Source organism: Toxorhynchites rutilus, chromosome 1 (assembly GCF_029784135.1).
Source record: "Toxorhynchites rutilus septentrionalis strain SRP chromosome 1, ASM2978413v1, whole genome shotgun sequence".
Taxonomy (NCBI): domain Eukaryota; kingdom Metazoa; phylum Arthropoda; class Insecta; order Diptera; family Culicidae; genus Toxorhynchites; species Toxorhynchites rutilus.
The window spans coordinates 58,570,650-58,594,780 of record NC_073744.1 but is presented as its reverse complement, the minus strand read 5'-3'; the positions used below and the strand labels follow the sequence as shown (position 1 = coordinate 58,594,780).

Here is a 24,131-nt window from a genome sequence, read left to right as displayed (position 1 = left end):
AAAATGTAAAAAAAAATAAAAAAAGCGGATTTTTTAAGTGTTCTTTTAAGTGCTCATCAATCCGAATGATCTTTCCACGAGGACTTTATTTTTTTCTCATAGAGCTCTATCGTACTGCTGACACCTATAAATTTGGTAAACCATCTAAATCCAATGTAAAGATAATCTCGTATATTTTAACATACGAGAAAAAAAATTGTACGGCGCAATGCTCTGAATATACCGACAAAATTTAGACATATGAAAAACAAAATTTAAGAAATATTAGAGCAGTAAAGAGTCTCTAAATTCAAAATAAATTAAAGATGCCCAAAGGCCAAAAAAACAATATTTTTTTCGCGCATTCCTCTTAAAAATTCAAGAAAAAATTACGCTACATGTGGAAGAAACAACACATACGAACGCATTTAAATAAAAATTAGTGTAAAATTGGGTCTCAGAGTTATATTTTTTTTCAAAATTTCGAAATGCCTGAAAATACATATATATATTTTTTGTACCGCGAAAAATTCTGAAAAAAAATCACATATCCCTAAAACAGACGTAGGAACAAATTTGAATACAAACTAGAGTAGTATTGAATCTCAGAATAAAAAAATAATTGAAATTTAATTTAAAATAAAAATAAAAATCAATTTTAATTTTAATTTGTTTTTTAGTGTTTGATTTTCTGATGAAAAAGTTGTTTGAAAATATTGATCGATACACCTAAGTAAGATGTACTTTCAGTTTTTTTTTCATATTTTTGTCTCAAAGCTATTGAGAATGGCGTTAAAAAAACGAAAAGGTGCATTTTTCACCATATATCCTATGGTGTACCAAATAAGGACTCAAATATATGGTACTACTGCCAAAATGTTTTGTTTAGTACCCTATACAATATTTTCCATACAACTGGTGATTTGGTTTGGGGGACTTTTCACTCCTTCACCCAGCCAGACTCTTTAGCGCGTAAAACTGAAAAAATCTGAAAAAAATCACACATGTCTAGAAAAGCCTTAGAAACACAATAAAATATGAATTAGGGTAGTACTGAATCTCTAAATCCCAAAAAAAAATAATCAAAATTTCAATATTTTTTAGTACTAACATTTTTGATGAAATTTTTTTTTGATAATTTTTTTTGATTCACCGTAGTGAGATTCAGTATTTTTTCCAAATTTTTATCTCAAAGCTTTTGAGGACGACGTGAAATAAACGAAAAAGTACGTTTTTCACTATAGATCCTACGCCAAACCACATAAGGGTTCAAATAAACCGTCAAAATTTCTTATTTAATATCCTATACAATATTTGCCATACAGCTAGTGATTTGGTTTGGGGGCACTTTTTACTCCCTTACCCGGCCAGGCCCTTTCTGCATAACTCGAGAATTAATCAAGCATATGAAACCAAATTTGGCATATGGAGGTTTTCTGCATAAATCGAATACTAATTAAGCTAATGGAACCAAATTTAGCTTGGGAAGATTTTAGGGGTCAGGTTAGGTTAGGGGTCCCATAAAAATAATGTACATATCCCAACCAAACATGACAACTTAAAATTTTCGGAAAACTCTGAAAGAAATTGGGAAAATTCGGAAAATTCAATTCGCATGTGTTCTACAATTACATATTGACAAGTGTTGTTATATAGATTTATATAGCTTATTTAGATAGATAAAAATGGATCGCTGGATGTGTTGATAAGAGCAAAACTGAAGAAAGGAATTGTCCGATTTAGGGCTGTCTTCATTCTATCATATTTTCTGTATCAAACATTTATTCCATGTAACGGAGAAATATGTTATTTGCAAGTGGATGAAAAATCTTGCACGAGAATTGTGTCTGAAAATAATCTGATATTATATTGTCGAGTTTTGGTAAAAGTACTGAAATTTTATAGTAAAAAATAATTTTAAAGGGTAGATTAGAAGATCAATCAATGAACAGTTCTGCGATTGGACCCATGAACGGGCGCTTAGTAAGAAAACGTGGATGTGATAACAAAAAAAATAAATTTCGGGCGGGACGAAGTTTGCCGGGTCAGCTAATATTGAAATATAAACGACCCAAAAATTCTGCAAAATTCTCTCAATGGCGAAAACTTCAACTCTATAGGTAGCATTGAAAATACGAGTAAACAAACATGTTCTGAGAGGATGGGCCTGATTCTCGAATACACTTCACGGTGGAAACGAAATAAACGGCACGCCATTGAACTACGTTTTACGAGTTAGTGAAGTGTCGAAGATAATAATGAGTTTTCAGGCAGAATGAGCACTTTTTCAAATAAAAAATCTTTAATGAAAATTAACTTCTTCGTATCAAACTGGTATTCAATGTGAGTGGAAAACTTTGTTTTCTTCATGTGATATAATAATCTCATACAAAAATTTCAAGTAAAGATAATTTTATATTATAATGATAAGTTTAGTGGGAAACTAATCTCGTATCCAGATGTTGACACCGTACCGTTGTCATCGCGGATACGTTTCATTCCGTTCCCACCGTGAAGTGTATTCGAAGTGTATTCGAGAATCAGGCCCGATATAATTTTAAAGCTGCGTTAAGAATGGCGAAAAATTGTAGAATACAATAATAGAAATGTAGAATGTAAAGTAAATATGTATATACGTAAGTCTGTCTATAAAAAATAATGCTTTTATTTTTTCAAAAATCGTCACGAACTTTCCGAACAACCCAATATAAACCATCCCGATTTCTTCCTGAATTCTGTTTTCATTCTTCCTGATTTTTTGAAATTATGGTTGGCAACCCTGCATGTCACAGTAAAAATGTACAAAAAATATGAAATGTACGTTGTATCTATATAAATAAAGTGTATGTCACTTAGAGTGCCAATGGATGTATGGAGAAAATTTCATCATAGAATTTCAAAAATTGACCTTGTACATTTTGTTTATTGGCCAAAAGAATATGATGCGGTACATGAAATTTGGAAAATCAATTTTTTTCCTGGTGTCATTTCCAAAAAAATCTTTTCACCGAAAATCGACCTTTTGGGGTTGAGTCTGAGTGGCCGAAAAAATTTTGGAAAAAAAAATTTGAGTGCACTCCTAAATCATGTCCGGTTCAGCTCTAATTTTGTACAGGTCATTTTTTTTGGGCCCGAAAGACGTAATCCTACGTCAGTAAAAAATCAGGTGATATAATAGAATTTGAATTAGAAATAGAATTATTGTAATTAGCTGAACAGTTATACCGCTTAGGAAATGCAATGGTGACAAATCGCCTCAGGATTATTTACCGTCCACCTAGGGACATTCGACCCCATATTTCTCCACGACACACCGCTCGCTGCAGTCGAACTGTGTGTTCTCGGAGTGCAAAGATGCAAAGAATTCAAGTAGCTCGAGTGGTGGACAAACATTCGTAGGCACATCAGCACACCCACACAGAACCGGTCAACTTTACCTTCCAAAGAGTGATGCTGATGATGATCATCGATGAACGGATGGAAGGATGGATGGATGGATGGGGCGCACCCGAGAGGAAGAAAAATATGCATCACGCTGCAAGCGATGGAGAGCACAGGAAACTGCAGTTCTGCGGGGTAAAAAAGGAAGTCCATCTCGACGTGTGAATCGCCCAGCGAAATCATATACCGGGGTAAACATTATTGTGCCTATATAGCGAGATTGGGAGTTTTTTTTGCTGTGGTGCGTTTCTTTCTTTCCAAACGCAGCCTGGCATGTTTGGTTCGTCAGAGTTGATGAATAAAAAAAAACGAACTATCAAAACATTGGGGAATGTTTAGGTATTTGAGTGGGGGGCGTCATTCGTACATAGGCTTGACGATGTGGAGTGCGCTCCACGAGAGTATAACTAACACAGGATTTGAATTGGTGCGTTGCAATAGCGCGTCACGCGCGCAAAACTGCGTTCGACCTACCCTTGTGTAGGTAGGTGGATGCATGATGCATCCGGTTTTTTCCTTCCCAGTGTAGCCCCATACAAGTAACGCACATTGCATTGCGGCGGTCTGCTGCATTGAGTAAGAATTATGTGTTATGTTTTTTACGACATAACCTAACTAGCGAGATGGATTCGAGATGCGTGCGACGGTTTAGACATTAGAACTTTAAGGAATAATATTGGCTACAGCAAAGGAGATTCACATCAGAAAATGTTTCTCGTTCATCGAATGAGATAAGAAAAAACGCGCGACCTCCACGCTTTTTTTTGTTTCCGTCAATCTTCTGCAGGGAAAATGCATACAACTGGCGCGAAAAGCGCGACATTTTCCCATCCCCAATACATGGATGTACGCGATTGGGGCTGTATGTCACGACACACGCTGTCGTGTTGATCCCGTACATATATGTGTAAAAGGCGGAGCGGAAAAAAGGATAAAAAGGACCCTCCGATGTACGCAAACACAATCAGACGCTTGCGCCAGAAAAATGTATTGATAAAATATATGTGTATAGATTTTTTTTCCGAGAATGATTTTCCGCGTCATCCATCTGCTACACCCCCTCCCAGTCATTCTGCTGCTGCTTCCGCTACCCCCCAATAGGCTGAGCGCACACAAAAGGGGGTAAATTGGAATTTTCGTTTCGGGAAAAATTTATGTATAAACAGGCCAGGCCAGGCCACTCATACACAGCGTGGAGAGGCCGCGAGAGATCCACGGAAAAGAGAGCGAGAGCCCCCACCTAAAATTCGGATCGGGTGCAGATTTTTTTTTGCTGCTGCTACTGCCGTGTCCAACCATGCGGGCCTGGCGTACATAGAGGGATGCCGCCGCTGAACGCTTTTTTTTCCGGCAGTCATTCTCCTCGCTTATGTTTTTTTTTATCCTGCCACCAAACAGAGAAAACTCGGAAAATGATGAATTTTTTCCCGATCCACACAAAACGCAGTTGGAAAAGAGGGATTTTTTGTGTCGCCACCACTCGCCTACCCTTTTCGGCGTTCGGCTCGGGCGTTTTGGGGAAAAAGCTGATGCTTAGGTTCTCCTGGTCCTGGATCGCTGGCTGGCTGGCTGGCCTGGGCCCCCCATATAGTATGTACGTGTATGTAATTACCCAGCGGTCAGTGTTTCTTTTTAGCGCATAATGACGCTCAGTCACGCTGTTCTAGCGTCGTTGTTAATACGCGTGTTATCGCCGTCCGTCGCGCGATGCCAAAAATACCGGCGTCAAATTTCTTATTTTTTCCATTATAAGTAAAAATTTAATATTTAAAAATCGTCATTTACCGAAAACAGCAAAAAAAAAACAGAAGAATCCAAACCAAACAACAACAACCAAAATATATAATCATTAAAATTATGTGGATCACGACCCGCAAGGAGCACCGGAGGTGAATGATAGGGAAAGTAAAATTGCCAAAAAATGTGCACCGTGCAAAATTAATCGATAATTAAAGAGGAACGTATTAATCCCTCTCGAGGACCAGCATCGGGATAAACAGTTTCAACAACGTTTCGGCCAACTAGTCCTGGAAGCTTATACCTTCAGCGAGTATAAAGGAACACTTTTCGAACACACCTTTTGCATGATTTTGTTTTTCTTTCGTGGATCCTCGGTTCGTTTTCATTGCCGTTTTTGGAGAAGAGCAAAATTGAACGGAAAAGTGTACCCTAAGTTAGCCATCGGATGAAAAGTTAATGTTTTGTTGAAATTAAAAAAAAAAATCGCGAGTTTTGGAATCGAAATCGAGGTTATTTGAAAACTAATCACCAGTGTGTGTAAGTGAGTTCATGCGAGTTTCAACGGTATAAACATGTAGAACAGTTTGGACCCTAAGCAGTTGTATTATTATTAAAAAATAATGTGCAATACGAGATAAATATACGGGAAGTATACAAAACAACACGGACTGGACTAACCGGAGAAGGACTAACACTGTTACAGCTCAGTTGGCCCGGAGTTGAACATCCTGGGCGGGTGTGTGCCCTTCTGTAGCCTGCAGTGCGGACGCGATTTGTGTTTTTGTGTGCCTGTGTATGTGGGCGCGCGATTAGTTGTGCCAGGCTAAGCAGCAGCCCCTGAACAGGGTGCGTGTGGTCATTGTGCGGGAACTAGAAGGCATAATTACATCCCGGTGTGTGGCCCGAGCCAGAAGAGGTGGTATCTACGGGAGCAAATTTTCCCCACGTGCAGATGAGTGAACAACAGCGGCCAGCATTTCCGCTGCGAGAACGATAAACCAGCCTGAAAGTGCACATATTTTGGGTAGAAACGTTTCCTAGGTAAGCAAAAGTGCTTGCTTCATTGAAAGCTTATTATGTGTTAAAATATTTGATCCTATCCTCGAAATTTCGTTGCTGATAGCAGCTATACACTTTTCGTTTATATTATTATCTATCAGAATATATACCATTCAATAGCGACATCTTATTCAGCCCTAACTTGTATCCTAGATCATTGCAGTGAGATCTACTGGATAAGTGGATAAGTCTGGGCCTAGAGACACGGACGGGAACTTGACGTAGGACTGTGATTGTTTGTAGTAACTGCATTTGAATTGAGTTTTTTTCATTGTCTATTTATCTATCGATACAGTCTTCGCAAAAAAAAAATGGGTGGGTTAAATCTATTATATAACCACAAGGTTGACGTGGGACTACCTTAGCTTAGCAATCATTTGTTTGTATTGATTGAATGAAACAATTTCCGAATTCAATTGACTTCAATATATTTGCTTTGTGAGTAAAAAGATTGTATAATACCATGTAAGGTCAATTCATGCATTGTGATATGTTATGTGCTTGGTTACAAGTAAATTTAATGATAGTCCTTTTACGTTCGGTATGATGCGTAAGAAAAATTATGTGAACGAAAGAATTATCAAACGATTATTTTATTTTACGTTTTCTTCTGAAGTTTGCATCTCTCAAGTGTATGTACTTCTCGAACAGTGAATTTGCTTGATTTGATAAACTTCAGGGACTCAGTTTCGATTTTGACATGTGCGTCGAACGCATATTGTTTAATCAATTGGCGTTATCGCAGCAAATGGTTATCAACATTTTGCCTAATCATCAAATGATATGCGTAGAAATTCAGTGAGCAGAAGATATGAAGGCATATGCGATCTTGCTATCTCGAATAACCGAGCCAAAGCGTTGTGTTCGTATCCGCTTTTGTAGGGTAAATGATCTTGGTTTGTCCAGTCGAAAATATGATCATGATTTGCCCACTTTTTTGAATGCTCTAATTCAGCGCTCCTGTGTCAAATAAGGCCTTCGAATGTTTCGAAACATATAAATGAAATTGCCTTTTACATGATTTATAGTAGTTTGATAGTATATTTTTACGAAATCACATGTTTTAAAGGATTATAAAATACACCTTCCATTTGTGCCAATGCGCCCCTCATTCGATCTAACTTTTAATCGATCACCAGATGATTATTTGGCACGTATTCAGACCTTTTCTGGATTACAACACTTATAAATATTGTAAACATCATGCTTGCTCACCATTTGTATCGGATTTACATAGCTAAACCATTAAATTAACGCATTTTGATGAACTCAATTCTGATCATGAGTTGTCCAATTCAATAATGTTGTTCTGTCCACATGATTTATATGGCAACCGCTTGGCGCGCTGCAGTTTGTTTATGTTTGTTTATGGTGTGCTTTGCGCATAGCAGAAGTATGGTTTTTCTGTGTTGATTGTGTTGAGGTGAACACTTCTAAAATGCCCAATATTCTGAAGAAAGCCTAAATTATGAATGAATCAATATGATGACAGTAAACTCAAACAATGATGAATGCAACATCTAATTATGAATTCGAATGTTTTCATTCAAAAATGGAGATTTCTAAAACCGGACAAACCATGATCATTTTTTTGGGCAAACCATGATCAGAGGTGGTCAAACCATGATCATAATTCTTCTTTAAGGAAAATCGTTAAAAAACATAAAAATTTGAACAATTTCAACACCTTATGGTAGTATTAGCAACTAGAGACTTGGGGCTTTTCAACAGACCCAAACTAGTATCGATTATGTGTGATTTTCATGAAGACAAATCGATTTGCATTTACTAGTTGCGTAAAAACACCCCAAATTGGACAAACCAAGATCATTTACCCTAATCCATGTTAGGAAAACACTTTTCGGAGTGGAAAAAAACGTACCCCCGGCTTGCATGAATCAACAACTTCTTTTTTTTATACTATATATATTATATATTATATATATATATATATATATATATATATATATATATATATATATATATATATATATATATATATATATATATATATTAGGTTCCTAAGTTTAGGAGACCGTGTTAAGGAAACATTTTCTAGTTTGCACAAAGGCAAGCGAGTACAAACGTACTCGCAATTTGCATTTGTTTGCAAAGCCGATTTCCCCAGACATTTTGGTTCTGAAGTCTGTGTTGGGGAAACATATTCAGTCGGAACAAAATTACCCCCGGCCTGCATGTATTTGCAATGCCAATTTCCCTACGCTCCATGCATTTGAAGTCTGTGTTAGGGAAACACACTCAGTCGGAACTAAAATACCTCCAACTTTCATGTGTTTGCAATGTCGCTATCTCCAAGGTTGCTTGGTTTTGATGGTTGTGTTAGGGAAACCGTAAATCGGGCCAATCAAAACGAGGCAGTTAGGACGTTTAGATAACGCTTAACATTTTACAGTTATTTAATTGTTCAGCTAATGAAAAATAACATTTTTTTTAAATTTTTTATCCCTTTTGTTTATTTTAGACTCATTAGCATTTTAGCTGTAACAGAGCCGAATTTCAATCGTGTACATGTCACATGTTTATCATATCTATAATTAGCACATTACACAGTTGTCATGTTTTCGGCGTTAGAGCATTCCCTTCTATACCATTGCATATGGTACACATTTACACAGTTGCCATATAGGCGTAAGGCCATCTACACACTAGGCAACCTAAGTTGGAAAGCAACTTAACGAATCTGTCAAAAAAGTTGAGAACATGTGTAATCAAATGGGAGCATACACACTAGGCAACTGGCAACTTTGGTCGGACCAACTTTTTCGATTCAACTCAGCATGTCGAGTCGCGCGCGATTTGTGTCGGCAACCTTTTCGTTCAATTGCTGTTGACGTTTTGATTTCTGCGTTCATTGAATTTCAATATCTGTCAGTGGTGAAGCAAAACAGTGTTTACAATATTGGCGCATCTGTTTCTATGAACGAACGAGATGTAAGTATTTTGCTACTTTGGTTTAGTTTATATATAATATATATTCGTTTGACGTTAGGAAATGCCATCAATATGCAAGTTCTCTTGATATACCGTCCGGGAAGAGTGCTGAATTGGTCAAGGATGCGTATAATATTGGAGATTGAGCAAGAAGCACAGAATCCGCTGGATGTGTTTTTTCCAAGTTAACAGCAATTGTTGCTGTCTGTTGTTATCAGCAAGCCGAAATAAGTATGTTAGGTAAACATGTCACCTTTAGCTTGATGCCGTCGGCTATAATAATGATTCAACAAATACCAACAGATAGCCTAAGATTGGATAATTCTGGTCAGATTTCCCGGGAAACCGTTATCATCCCTGATTCTCGAGTGTACCATGTGCGAAGGTGCGGTCTGCGAATATGTGACCCCTGGGAGAATTTTTCATATTTAGCGTTAGTGTATACATAAATCATTCTTTAGAAGAATTGTTGAAAATTTTTCTGTTTTCTTTATATAATTCTTTTCGGCTGTATTCTTATTTCAATGATTTTTTATGTTTGTAAATATTGTTTGCTGGTTTGTGGTATTACTCCAACGAAAAATAAATATATACATCCATTTTTTAGAAATATTTAGAATTTAGAAAAAAAGCAGAACCCAAAAGAAATTCTGAAATCTATTGTACACACGAAGGAATATTAACACAACGGTACATTTTTTAAATAAAAATGGTATTATTGTTTGATATATGAGATGAAACACCTTCGAAAAAAGTACATCCAGGAATGCCAGATAAGCAGATTTTTTTTCTGCTATAGTGTAAATTGTATTTCAAATGTGCCCTTTTGATTCTATTGTAGTTTTAAGAAGCCGCGTATGCATTCAATTTGATTCGATGATTTGTGAAATTAAGTTTTTATTTATTTTTTCTTTGCCTGGTGTCAAGAAAAATCCCAAGTAAAGTAGTTTTTTTCAAACCAATTTTTCATAATTTGCTCTCCGTATGATTTTTTCGGCAGTTAAATAAATGGCATCTCTGCCAGCGATTAGGCAGTTTATGATGACGGATAAAAACTTAACGAATTCATCGCGTTCGAGTTGTCTCAATGTGCAGAGCTGAGTTGCTGTTGCCTAATGTGTAGACGGCCTAAGAGTTTTCGTTCTGTTCTTCCATTATCCAGTTAGACCGGACAGCGGAGACAGTTGATTGATCATTGTTGAGTTATTTATAGAACAGCAGCCCGATGTTTCTTGCAGAGCAGAGCAGTTGTATGGATGAATCGATCTTATTTCGACCGTGGATCGATCTCCATCGCTGATGATTGTTGCTTGGACGTAGCTATTCTGTAACAACACAAAGATGGTCAATGGGGGCCCTGAGTTTTGAACTCACGATCGATCGCTTACTAAGCGAACGCGCAACCAATGTGGCTACGGAGACCCACCAAAAATAACATTTTATAAATTGCGATAGAAGCGTAGAAATATTCCCTATCAATTGATGCAGACATCTTTCCGATCCAGTAAGAAATGTTCGAGTTGTAAGCTTTCGGAATCTTTCATTTTTACCTGCGCGTTCTGTGTTTAGGTTTTCATTATACCCCCCATATACTCCGGTTAGACGTAGTCCCACGTCAAGAATGCCGGAAAGACTAAAATTGATTATTGATCTTTATACTAAACACATTTCTTGTCATATAAATTCAAACAAATAAAACACTTCATTGAAACGTTGGCAACAAACATCCAAGTGGTTATTTTGTCCATATAGAGTGCGATGCGTTGCTTGCCGAAAGAAAACAGATTGTCTGGTTGATCTACCTGGAGCGTTGATTCGAAGCTTGTCCAAAAGTTCTCTACAGTCAAGATTATTGCTGAGAAGGTCGAAAATCAGCAGTCTCTGGAGAAACTCACGTCGTTTTTGCAGTGTTGGTAAGTGAATCAGTACACAGCGTTCTTCATATGAGGTCAGCTGTGGGTCGTTACGCCAGGGGAGATGTCGAAGAGCATATCGGATGAAACTTTTCTGCACTCGTTCCAGGCGAGTGATGTGAACAGCGTGGTATGGGACCCAAACAATACCAATATACTGCGAACGAGAGGCACATATAACGCTTTGAGACAATAGACATCTCTAGTGCCAATCACTCTGCGATTTTATACCCTAGGTTCGGGATGTCGTGTGTTGTCAGCCCATAAAATAACTTCTGCATATTAAGGATGTGACTCAGGAGTTGCTCCTCCTGTTGTTAAAAAAACACAGTTTTAAAACGACCTAACTTCTGCACATATTTGGCCAATGTTCTTCTGGGCAAACTATATTCCTCCGCAGCTCGTCTCCATGATTTACAGAATGTACGACAACAACCATAGTTTCCATCTGTCACTGGTTTCGGAACGAAATCCGTCCATATTTACAAACCATGACCACAACAAACACAACCACGATTACACTATTTGCGTTTGACAGATCGAATTCGAGGTTACGACTATGGCATTTTTACCCCGGTTATAATGGCTCCTTTTGCCCCGGAAGTTGAGAGATAACAAATTTATTTTTTATTTAAGTAAATGTGTATGATTCAAATTAGTCCAAACAGTGAGTTGAAGAAAAATTATTATTCTATTTGTATTTATGGGTGGAGTCATGCAAACGTATAGAAACTGAGGGTATTTCGTTAAGTTGCGCCTGTGCGTTTTTATATAGATTGCAGTTGTAAGAAGCTCAGTTAGTATTTATCTGTTTTCCAATAAAAAAATATTTATGGATCTGGCTGATAATATGTGAGGTATATGCAGTATCTGTATAAAACAAAGTTCTGTTAGTTAAATAATTGTAAAAGATGGAAATAGGCAAAATAATCAGATGGGCACTCTTGCCCCGGGTTCCCCTACCACCCTTTTCTCAATTTATTTAATTATGCTGAAGAGGACAAAGAGTCATCATTTATCAGTGCATTTTTGGCACAAGTCTAAATAGCTTGGATCTCCATAAATAAAAACCTAAGTCTACTGAATCGATAACTACAGAAAAACAGGAAGCGGGTATAACCGCAAGGTTGACGTACGTACAGTGTATCGTTGGTATAGTGATCATTTATTTGAAGTTGCATCTGAATCAACTCTCAATGAATGGGGAATTTTACTTGGACTACGTCTTACATTAAGGGTGCCAGATTAGAAAACAGCTCACGTTTTTATGAAATAAAGTTAACGTTAATAACTATTTTCGCAGCGAACGGATTTCGACGATTTGCATACCAAACGAATTGGAAATTTTCTAAGATTTGTTTGATATTACAATCCCATAGTCTGTAAATGGTTTAAATTGATAAAAATTGGAAGCATTCCCTGTAGAGGCGAATGAACTGCAAAGTTTAAAGCCTCTTAAAAACAAAGAAAAAAAGAAGAAGCATTCCCATTTCCCCATACATTTGTTCTGTCCATTTGTGTGCTTTCCCGAACAGAGCTGTCAAAAACGGGCAACTTATACAGCCGTTAGAATAAAAACAACGAAGGAGGATATCGCAAAAAGAATATTTGCGAAATAAACTCCACGCTTGCATAGTATGTAAGCAGTCGCTAGCGTATAAGTATTGTATGTCCTCTGAGGAAAATTCTCAGAATCTTTCTGTGCCCGAGACAAAAAACGTCGCTTATTCTGCTCGTTTTGTGTTTTATGTTTCTCGAGGTGTTTTAAGTTATGTTCGAGGTGTGAACGCTAGCGAATATTTCTCATGAAGTATGTTTCGATGTTTCATTTTTATCGCTGCAACTGTGTGCATCTGTTAGACGCGTGTTTGATGCTTGTTGAATGGCGATGCACGAAAGATACCTCTCGTTAAATACTGATATGAAGAAATGGAAGTCCTACGTCCTAAGTGGTCGTGTCTCGGATATTTTATTTATTTACTATGACTCTACATCCCATTGAGATTAGATCTGATTCACTACTCTTCTCCAATAAACCCGGTCCATGGCTGCAGTTCTCCAACTCCCGGCTGCACCGATTCTTGCCAAGTCCTGCTCCACCTGGTCCAACCACCTCGCTCGCTGGGCTCCTCTCCTTCTTGTTCCTACCGGATTAGATGCGAACACCATCTTTGCAGGGCTGCTGACCGGCAATCTTGCAACATGCCCTGCCCATCGCACTCGTCCAGCCTTGGCGACTTTCTGGATGCTGGGTTCGCCGTAGAGTTGCGCCAGTTCGTGGTTCATTCTCCTTCTTCATACTCCGTTTTCCTGTACACCACCGAATATTGTTCTGAGCACTCGGCGTTCGAAAACTCCGAGCGCTTGTGTGTCCTCTTCAAGCATCGTCCATGCTTCGTGCCCATAGAGAACAACCGGTCGAATTAGGGATTTGTACATGGTACACTTCGTACGGGGTCGGAACTTGTTGGACCTCAAGGATTTGCGGAGCCCATAGTAGGCACGACCTCCATTGACAATGCGCCTTCGATTTTCTCGGCTGTTGTTGTTGTCAGTTGTTATCAACGAGCCAAGGTAGACAAATTCCTCTACCACCTCGAGCTCGTCGCCATCGATCACAACACTACTACCAAGAATAACTCTGTTACGATCAGTCCCTCCAGCTAGCATGTATTTAGTCTTAGACGCATTGATCCCAAGCCCAATCAGCCCTGCTTCGTGTTTCAGTCGGGTATACAAGTCGACTACCGTCGCATGTGTTCTTCCGATTATGTCCACGTCACCGGCGAAGCAGATAAACTGACTAGACTTGTTGAAAATCATGCCCCGCATGTTGGAGCCCGCTCTCCGTATAACACCTTCCAGCGCCACGTTTAAGAGCAGACAGGAGAGTCCATCGCCTTGTCGAAGTCCCCTGTGAGTTTCAAATGATTCCGACAGCTCACCTGAGATCCGCACACTGTACCGCACACCGTTCATCGTTGCCTGAATCAGTCTTGTCAGCTTTCGGGGAAAGCCGTGTTCGTCCATGATCCTCCATAGCTGTCGTCGGTCGATTATATCATATGCGGCCTTGAAGTCGACGAAGATGTGGTGTGTAGGGATCTGATACTCGCGGCACTTTTGGAGGATCTGCCGCAGTGTAAAAATCTAGTCTGTCGTCGAGCAACAGGGCATGAATCCGGCCTGATAACTTCCCACAAATCTAATTACTATTGGCGATAGACGGCGGAAGAGGATCTGAGATAAAATTTTGTAGGCACCATTCAGGATTGTGATGGCACGATAGTTCCCACAATCCAACTTGTCGCCTTTTTTATAGATGGGGCAGATTACCCCGTCCTTCCACTCCTCCGGTAGCTGTTCTGTGTCCCAGATCCTGACTATCAACCTGAGCTGATAAATGGCCTCCTTAACTTCACCCATCGTCGGGGATGGTACGTCGTCGTTGTTCATTGCACCGGTGTAGCCCTCCTCAACGCCGTCTTGGTCTCCTGTCTGCGCGCTGTTCAGGTGTTCATCGTACTGCTGCCTCGTCAAGATGCTTGCTTCCTTGTTTCTGCACATTTCGGCCCGCGGCACAAAGCCTTTGTGCGAGGCGTTTAGTTTCTTGAAGAACTTCCGCGATTCTCGAGAACGATAAAGCAGCTCCATCTCCTCACACTCTTTCTGTTCCGGGCGGCGCTTTTTTCCCGAAAGAGATGTTTGCTGTTTGAGGGGAACAGCATCCAGTTCGTCTACCCACGGTAACGCAGCTTCAAGACGCTGCGAGTATGTTGCAGCAACGTTCGGCTCCTGTAGTCGTCGTAGGTGATACCGTGGTGAGCGCTGGTATCTTATGTACGACCGACAGTTTAGAACGCAGTTTCACCATCACCAGGTAGTGGTCTGAATCGATGTTAGCACCACGATAGGTTCTGACGTCGATGATATCTGAGAAGTGCCGACCGTCGATCAAAACGTGGTCAATTTGTGTTTCTGTTTGCTGTGGTGATCTCCAGGTGTAACGGTATTTGCTGTGTTGGAAGAAGGTGCTACGTATGGCCATGTTCTTGGAGGCAGCGAAGTCGATAAGTCTTAGGCCGGTTTCGTTGGTTCGCTGATGGCCGCTGAACCTACCACTACGGTCTGAACTCTTGTTCTTGGCCGACCTGAGCGTTCAAATCACCGATGACGATTTTGATGTCGTGTTTTGGGCAGCGATCGTATTCACGCTCTAGCTGCGCGTAGAATTCTTCTTTATCGTCATCGGTGCTAGCTGGATGGGGGCTGTGGACGTTGATAATACTGATATTGAAGAAGTGGCCTCTCATTCTCAATCTGCACATTCTTTCATTGATCGGCCACCAACCAATCACCCGTTTTTGCATCTCCCCCATTACGATGAAAGCTGTACCCAGCTCGTGTGTGTTGCCGCAGCTCTGATAAATGGTGTACCCACCATGGAACGATCGCACCATCGAATCTTTCCAGCACACCTCCTGCAGCGATGTTGAAATTGCGGGCTCTCAATATTTCCGAAAGAATTCGGCTACTCGCAAGAAAATTGAGAGACTTACAGTTCCATGTTCCGAGTTTCCAATCTCTAGTCCGTGTTCTTTGCGTGGGTCTAGTCCGATTGTCCTGTCTCGAATTTCTTTGTGAATTTTCCTGTGCGTTTTATTTCTACGGATGGCTTGCAGGACCTGCACCAACCCCCTGTCTCGCCGGAGGACCATCGTGCACAGCTCTTTTAAGAGTCCCCGCTGGCACGAAGACAGTGATCAGCCGCCCCTAACATGGGGATCAGTCGCTGTTTTGAGCCGCACCTCCATGGCACCTCCAGACGCTCGGATAGGCCCCCTTCCCTGTCAGCATACGACCAAGATCCCACCGGGGTTGGTTACCCGATCTTCACTATGGTTACTCGTACCCCAGACGGCACCACGGGGAGGTAGGGATAGGAGTTACTGGACAGGAAGCTAAGGACCACGAATGGGGTCTATTTTATGCCTGCAGGTACGCGAAGTACCGATGGTACGCTTAGTCCAGTCATTTACCAACAAACCAACATGTGTCTCGGATACAACCCATCGATTTTTTTTTTTTTTTTGAGTCTATTGGCCGGACCTGGCTTCGACCGCTTATGCCGAGAGATCACTGAAGGAAATGGACCTGCAAAAGAAGAGAAGAGAAATGTATTGAGCCAGCGTGAATAAGGCACACTTTAAAATGTAATAGATTCATTGTTGAGTCACGATTTGACAGTGATAGTCGATTCTTACGGACCTGTGTGGAATTTCGCAGTCGAAAAATATAATTAAAATAGTGACAGCACAAAAGCCCATCAGTCTATACTGAAGAACGCATTCACAAAAAAGAATTCGATCGAAAACGTCTCACAACCTTTCGTGCTGACTGCTAAATTTGTTGTATGGTCTCTGAAAACCTTCGAAACCCTGAAATAATTTTGAACATGGGTATGAAGCCCTTCAGTGAATAAGTAATCCTCCAGCGGCAGCTTTCAGCGGGCACTTCGTACTGTAGGGTAGGGCGGGGCTAGTTGATCATTTTTTTAAAAAATTGATCATAACTTTGTAGTACGAATTTTTGTGTTAGAATGTTATGTACCACAATGAAGCTTACCTTTTACCCTTTCTATGAAAAATAACCAGGTAATAATTTATTTGACATTTTTCTTTTATTCAACGTCTTTATATTTCATAATAAATTGATCAACTAACCTCACACACGGGGGTAAGTTGGTCAATATATAGGGCATGTCTATCATATAATAGGCATGTTCTTTTTTAATCAAATAATAATCATTAGACGTTTCCTTCATTATAATTAATTAAATTAATTCAAAACAAAAACAACTGACAAATATCATGTTGTCAAGTAAAAAACAAGTTATTGAAAATTTCAAATTCTCATCGTTGTTGGAAATTAGTCAAGCAATCTTTTCCAGTCATTCACAGTTATCACGTTCCGTTTTTGTGTGAAGAACTTTCCTCCGATATTATGGTGAAGACTTCTGAGGACATTTTGTCGTGCGATGTGAGGACATTTGAGAAAATCACCTGGTATCCCTGCGGCGCACAGCCGGTTTCATGCTTGCGTTTGTTTCGATATTGTGCCTCTCGCCCCAAAGTATATTGTAATAACCGCCAGGTATGCTACATTACTCTATGCATTATGCAATTGGGCTTGTCAAACACATCATTGTGGCGAATTTTTCATTTGGACTTGCACCTACATCCATATAAAGTCCAACTGGTACAAAAATTAGAGCGTGGTGACCATGGAATGCGTCGGGCATACGTCGATTGGGTGAACGAACAACAACAAAATGCTGAATTTTCGCATCAAATTTTCTTCAGCGATGAGGCACATTTCGAGCTCGGTGGCTATGTGAACACCCAAAATTTCCGTATATGTGGCTCAGAAAATCCACACGTGATTGTTGAGAGGCCATTGCATCCGCCAAAAGTCACTGTTTGGTGCACATTATGGTCTGGTTTAGTCATCGGGCCGTATTTCTTTGAAAATAAGGACGGCGAGACGGTAACTGTGAATGGTGAGCGCTATGGCCGCATGATAACCGATTTTTTTTTGCCACAAATTGAAGATATGGATACGGATTAAATGTGGTTTCAGCAGGACGGTGCCACGTGCCACACAACACGACCGAACATGGCCATATTGCGAACGAAATTTGAGGGACGCATAATTTCGCGTTTTGGTGATGCCAATTGGCCGTCCAGATCATGCGATTTGAACCTGCTAGACTTTTTTTTTTGTGGGGTTATGCGAAAGACCGTGTCTATGCCAACTCTCCGCAAACTCTTGAACATTTGAAAGACAACATTCGTGAAGTTATGACCGAGATACCGCTCCATATGTGCCGAAAAGTCATCGAAAATTACCTGTTCCGGATCAAGGAAGCAAGGAAGCCCTAAGTGGACATTTGAATGATGTTGTATTTCACACATAATGGCATAAACCAAACTTTAATTTGAAATAAAAGTTTCATCGAAATTCGAATTCTAAGTGTGTTTTATTCCAATTTACTTTCGGAATTTAAAGTTGGAAAACCCTGTACATACAATAAACCCTTGTTTTACGTTAGAACCGATTTTTTCATGATTGTTAACCATTCTCAGAACAAATTTTTTAATAGGCAGAGTGAATGATTTTTGAAAAATTCGGCACCATGTTGGTATTTCTTAACCTTACAAAAAGTTAAAAAGTTTTTTCAATTTGCTTGTTTCATTGCATCAGCAATTCACCATTTTTCATCCCCACATCGCTAATTTTTTGGACGCTCAGATTTCAAGATATCACTCACCCCTATGACCAACTAGCCCCACCCTACTCTATATCTCTGTATATAATAATAGCTGCAAATCAACTGATAAGGGCGTAGAAGCTTGATAAACGTAGGATTCAAGGTAAATTGGTTCCATTGATTCATCTTTTGTGTTTCTTTATCACCGTCCGGAATTAATTTTTTAACACTTTTTAACGTTATCACATTATGAGCATTTTTTTCCTGAAAATTCATCCATTAACCCTTTGCGGTCGTTTGTCTGCTCTCAGCCACCACAGCAAGGAATCATACTAAATACTTTTCAACGAATTAATAGTTTACATCTCTTTCTGAACGAATTTTTATGTCTAGTGAACTTTTTCACGAATGTATACGTAGTTTCTATGAATAATGGGTAACGGTACTCGGTATAAACAAAATATTATAGCGTGAAAAGATAAGAGGATCTCTTGCAAGGGAAATTAATTTCGACCACAAAGGGTTAATCCACTGTGGCTAATAATAGAGCTATATCAAACAAATTAAGTAATTCGAGACTCATCCTCCACACATTGGCTTCTGTTTATCATGCGATATGCTCGAATTATGTTTTTTAAATTTTAATCACATTAACAATTTTTTTCCTGGAATCCAATCATAATGATCACCTGAGTTAAAAACAGTAATTAACGAGCACCAATCTAACGCTAACGTTCGGTCATCGTATTTCTTGGAAACCGATGAACAAAAAGTTGATTTTGTATAACAGCAGCAAAAAATATCCGGTGGAACAAACGAGACATGAAATAGCTTCAAAGCTGTATTTTCATATTTGTCTCCCGAGAATATGATTTAACCCGTTCCTATCATCATTCAATCAATTCCATCACCCAATCGAATAATTTATGATGGATTCTTTTTTATCTCAATGTTCAATGATGACGGTGACGGCGATGACGATGACTATAAATGCGAGTTGAAGAGTGAGAATAAGAGCAGATTTCCCTTTAAGCCTCCTTTTGTAGTAGTTTCGGGATTTTGGGTTTTTCTCGTTCGTTTTCACCATAGTATAACGGAGTGAATCTCGTGTGCGGAAATGGAACAAAAAGTTTAACAATCTTCAATTACGCCACGATGGATTGCGTGATGCATCCAACTATCCGTGGGTGCTGACTTCGATTTATCCAAGACCATTACACATGTGTCTGTTAGGCTATATGGTCTGTGCTATTATATCTTATATATAAAATTCTCGTGTCACGATGTTCGTGGTCAAACTCCTCCGAAACGGCTCGACCGATTTTAATGATATTATACTCAAAAAACTTGGTAGGCATGAGACTGGGTCGTAAACTATATATGATACCACTAGGATACCTATTACTTTATATTTGATACCGATTAGGGTGGTCCCATGCAAATAAAATATGAATAACTTTGTTTTCATATTTTTCCATAAACTTGGCTTTAAAAAAAACTTATAACCATATATAACCAATTTTCACCCTTATCTCCTTTTTTAATCGCGATATATGAATTTTTATATAAACGATATCAAAGAATTGATTCGTCGTTCGTTTTTTAAACAGGACGAATTTATTTACGTTGTTTAATGCCAGATGGCACTTCGTCCTCTTCATCGAATTTCACCCTACACGCAAGTTACGCAAGTAATCTCAATTCGACTAAAACTAGTCATATCGCCGGCGAGCTGGAAGCCTTTTTGGATGAGCACAATGAATTATGCGAGAATGAAATTATTGAAATTATGCTAATCACACCCATGCTCGGAATGCAAAATAACAGTCACGCTATTGTCGTCAACCCTGATAAAAACCGATTGAAGAGCGCGTGTGTAGATCCAATGCGCCACAGTTACTTTAATTGTTAGGAACATCATTACTCATTTTGAATTAATAATTTAATATTATGTGGTTGGAGGAGACGAAACAAACAAAAGAGTGCCCTCGATGGATTCTTATGTGTGTCGTTTGATGAATTGGCGCAGTCAGAACAACGTCATTCTAGGATGTCTTGAGCTGTGTCAATAATCCATGTTCAACATATTCGCAAAGGTAGAGAACGAACGACTGCGATTTCTATGAGACAATCAACAGAAGCGGTTCGAGGAATGATAGCGAGACGCTATCATGAGTAACACCTACACAGCCTTTGTTCAATCGACAGCACGTGTGTTCAAACAAAAGAAATGCAGTCTTTAATGGGCTCTATTACAAAATTACACGTATTTCGTCCAACATGTTGCTGGATGTATACAAGATTTATAGAAGAAGTTGAAACGTTTGAACACACATGTATTGCAATACATGTACAATAATACATACAATACAATAATACATGAATACAGGGTTTTCCATTTCGAGCTTCCGAAAGTATACAGCCCTGCGCTGACAACCGTTTGACATATCTGTCAACCAAAGCGTCATATCGTTAGTTGAATGTCTGCCATTTTACAATATGGATCGTTTTAGCATCGCACAACGTGTTAATTTTGTTAAATTATACTATAAAAATGATGAAAAACCGGCAAATGTTCTTCGAACATTACGGACGGATTTTGGTCGTCATGGACGGCCTACAGAGCACACAATCGCTAATGTAGTGCGTAAATTCGAACAAACTGGATCCGTAGCGGATATTGTGAGACCTGTGCATCATCGTAATGTGCGTTCGGCCGAAAATATTGCTTCTGTTGCTGCCAGTGTGGAGGATGACCCGAATGTTTCGATTCCACGGCGTGCTCAGCAATTGGGCTTGTCAAACACATCATTGTGGCGAATTTAGCATTTGGACTTGCACCTACATCCATATAAAGTCCAACTGGTACAACAATTAGAGCGTGGTGACCATGGAATGCGTCGGGCATACGTCGATTGGGTGAACGAACAACAGCAGCAAAATGCTGAATTTTCGCATCAACTTTTCTTCAGCGATGAGGCACATTTCGAGCTCGGTGGCTATATGAACACCCAAAATTTCCATATATGGGGCTTAGAAAATCCACACGTGATTGTTGAGAGGCCATTGCATTCGCCAAAAGTCACTGTTTGGTGCGCATTATGGTCTGGTGGAGTCTTCAGGCCGTATTTCTTTGAAAATAAGGACGGCGAGACGGTAACTGTGAATGGTGAGCGCTATGGCCGCATGTTAACCGATTTTTTTTGCCACAAATTGAAGATATGGATACGGATTAAATGTGGTTTCAGCAGGACGGTGCCACGTGCCACACAACACGACCGAACATGGCCATATTGCGAACAAAATTTGAGAGACGCATAATTTCGCGTTTTGGTGATGCCAATTGGCCGTCCAGATCATGCGATTTGAACCCGCTAGACTTTTTTTTGTGGGGTTATGCGAAAGACCGTGTCTATGCCAACTCTCCACAAACTCTTGAACATTTGAAAGACAACATTCGTGAAGTTATGACCGAGATACCGCCCATATGTGCCGAAAAGTCATCGAAAATTACCTATTCCGGATCAAGGTGTGCGAGGAAGCCCTAGGTGGACATTTGAATGATGTTGTATTTCACACATAATGGCATAAACCAAACTTTAATTTGAAATAAAAGTTTCATCGAAATTCGAATTCTAAATGAGTTTTAGTTCAATTTACTTTCGGAATTTAAAGTTAGAAAACCCTGTACATTTTCAGAATGCTGTTAAATCACGTCTCCGAAAAATCCCAGAATAAATGAAAACGTTAGAATATTTCATTAGTGGAACAATCCAGTAAACCAAAACGTTAAATAGGTTGTTAAATAAGTAATATTATATCTTGTGATTGTTCGCTCATTCGTCATGCTGTCAAACTGAGAGATGTGGAAAAATGGTTACACATTTTGAGAAATATATTGTTGTTAGTAGAAAACTGCGAACAACAAACGTATTATTCCAAATTGTTCAAGCGTGAAGTTTACTTCTATACTGATTCAAAAGGGCACCTAAAATCATGCTGCATCATTGGAATATATTCATAATCAAAATATTTCATTCCTGAAATTGCTTTATACTGCAAATGTGATCCACATTTCGGCTAAACTCCATGTTTCACGTTCCAAATCTGAAGGAAAAAATATGGTCAAACAAAATAACAAAATTACAATCCAGAGCGCTGATTGGACCTATTTCCGAGGTACAAAAATAATGAGCTGATGGGCAGCCAAAGATCAAATCATTTTATGTAACTAGGAACGAAAATGTCAGCTAGTAAGGTTTCATATTTACCGATCACCGTGTAGATTTTATTGATTGATTACCATAAGAAATGAGCTACAATTCCAAATTATTATTTTTGATCTCATTGGTGTCTCAGACCCAATATATCGAAAAGTCACCAAGATACGGTTACCCATCGTTACGAAAGCAAAATGCACGTATTAGGTAAAATGAGGTTAAAATGAACAGGGTTGGTAATATGAACCAGTGCTAAAAAATCGATAATTAAACTAAAAACCAATAGATACTTCCTCATTATCCTATTCTTGGAACATTCGACACTATTTAAGACACCCGGTAATGCATGAAACTGTCAAATGTAAAAAATAATAAATAAAACATAAATTTCTCTTGCCGTAGCAAATCGAATGTAATTTTGCGCGCATCATATTTTAGGAATTTCCCGTGAACTTCAATTATTCGACCTGATATTTTCGACAAACCATCAGTTTGGAGAACTGTTCACATATTCAATGAGAGGTAAACAGATATTTTGTTTGGTTTTAGTGATTTATTCGCATTCGAAATGACTTTGTTGTTTGGGGCAAAATGAGCCACCACTGGATAACAACTAATAATGTTATAAATATGCCACCCTAACCAAAACCAAACCTCAATTTATAAAGCGTTATATGTTTCTTACTACGTTTTTGTACGTTTGAGAAAAATCTAATTCCCACTCTAGGTAAACAAGCTCAGTTTGATTCAAACATGTACCTACTATTTCAATAATGATTTAAACAAATTTAGATTAGGAACAACGCATAAATCTATCCCATTTAGCATGATATGTGTAATTACTCATTTTACCACCACCATGCGATCATTTTAACCGCACGATAAAAAAATGTTCGATTTTACATATTTTTTTCTTTCAATGAAAAATGTACTATTTTTATTTTTTATAATAAAATCCGTTTGATATCTTGAACAACTATTAGTTAAGCTATAATATTCTTCGAAGAACGGAGACTGTAGCGGTATGTGGACGCAGTAAATGGGCATATTTCTTAGGGTGTTCATTTTAACCGCTTATCCTCTACATATTTTGACTTGTTTCTCCGAATTCGGCTCCAAACTGATACTACTTGTTTGCAGAAAAAGAAAAGACTGACCTGAGGTGGAGATATTAACAACCTACAAACGTATTTGTCGGAGTTGGCAGCCTCCTATGGATGATGCGCCACTAGCATGATGCGAACATATGTGTATTAATGTATGTAAATAGAGAATGTGATCGGGTAATTGTCAGTGTAATGTTTTTGTTATCTAAAGAGTGATTGTTGTCTTTGAATTTCAAATGGTTGTGTAAATTAAATAGAAAGTATAGATTTAAAAGAAGTAATAGGAAATAGATATAGAGTTGAGAAAGGAAGTTAGGAAAAATTGTTGGAGGTCTAGTTAGTATCAGTCCAGTAGTCACACGGTTCACATGTTAAAATAAATGTAATTCCTGTTTATAAATCCGTGTAGTTTGTCAAGTACCAAGCGTTTTTCATTATTGGTTCGAAAGTG

The 24,131-nt window shown here is 38.9% G+C and overlaps 1 long non-coding RNA gene across 1 annotated transcript in view; it reads left to right on the top strand.

Moving 5' to 3' along the window:
* Positions 1–886: 886 nt before the first annotated feature.
* Positions 887–24,131, top strand: part of LOC129777322 (uncharacterized) — a 294,287-nt gene continuing 271,042 nt past the window's right edge. Inside the window, exon 1 of the long non-coding RNA XR_008743227.1 lies at positions 887–897. This is a non-coding gene — a long non-coding RNA (uncharacterized LOC129777322). The remainder of the gene's footprint in view (positions 898–24,131) is intronic.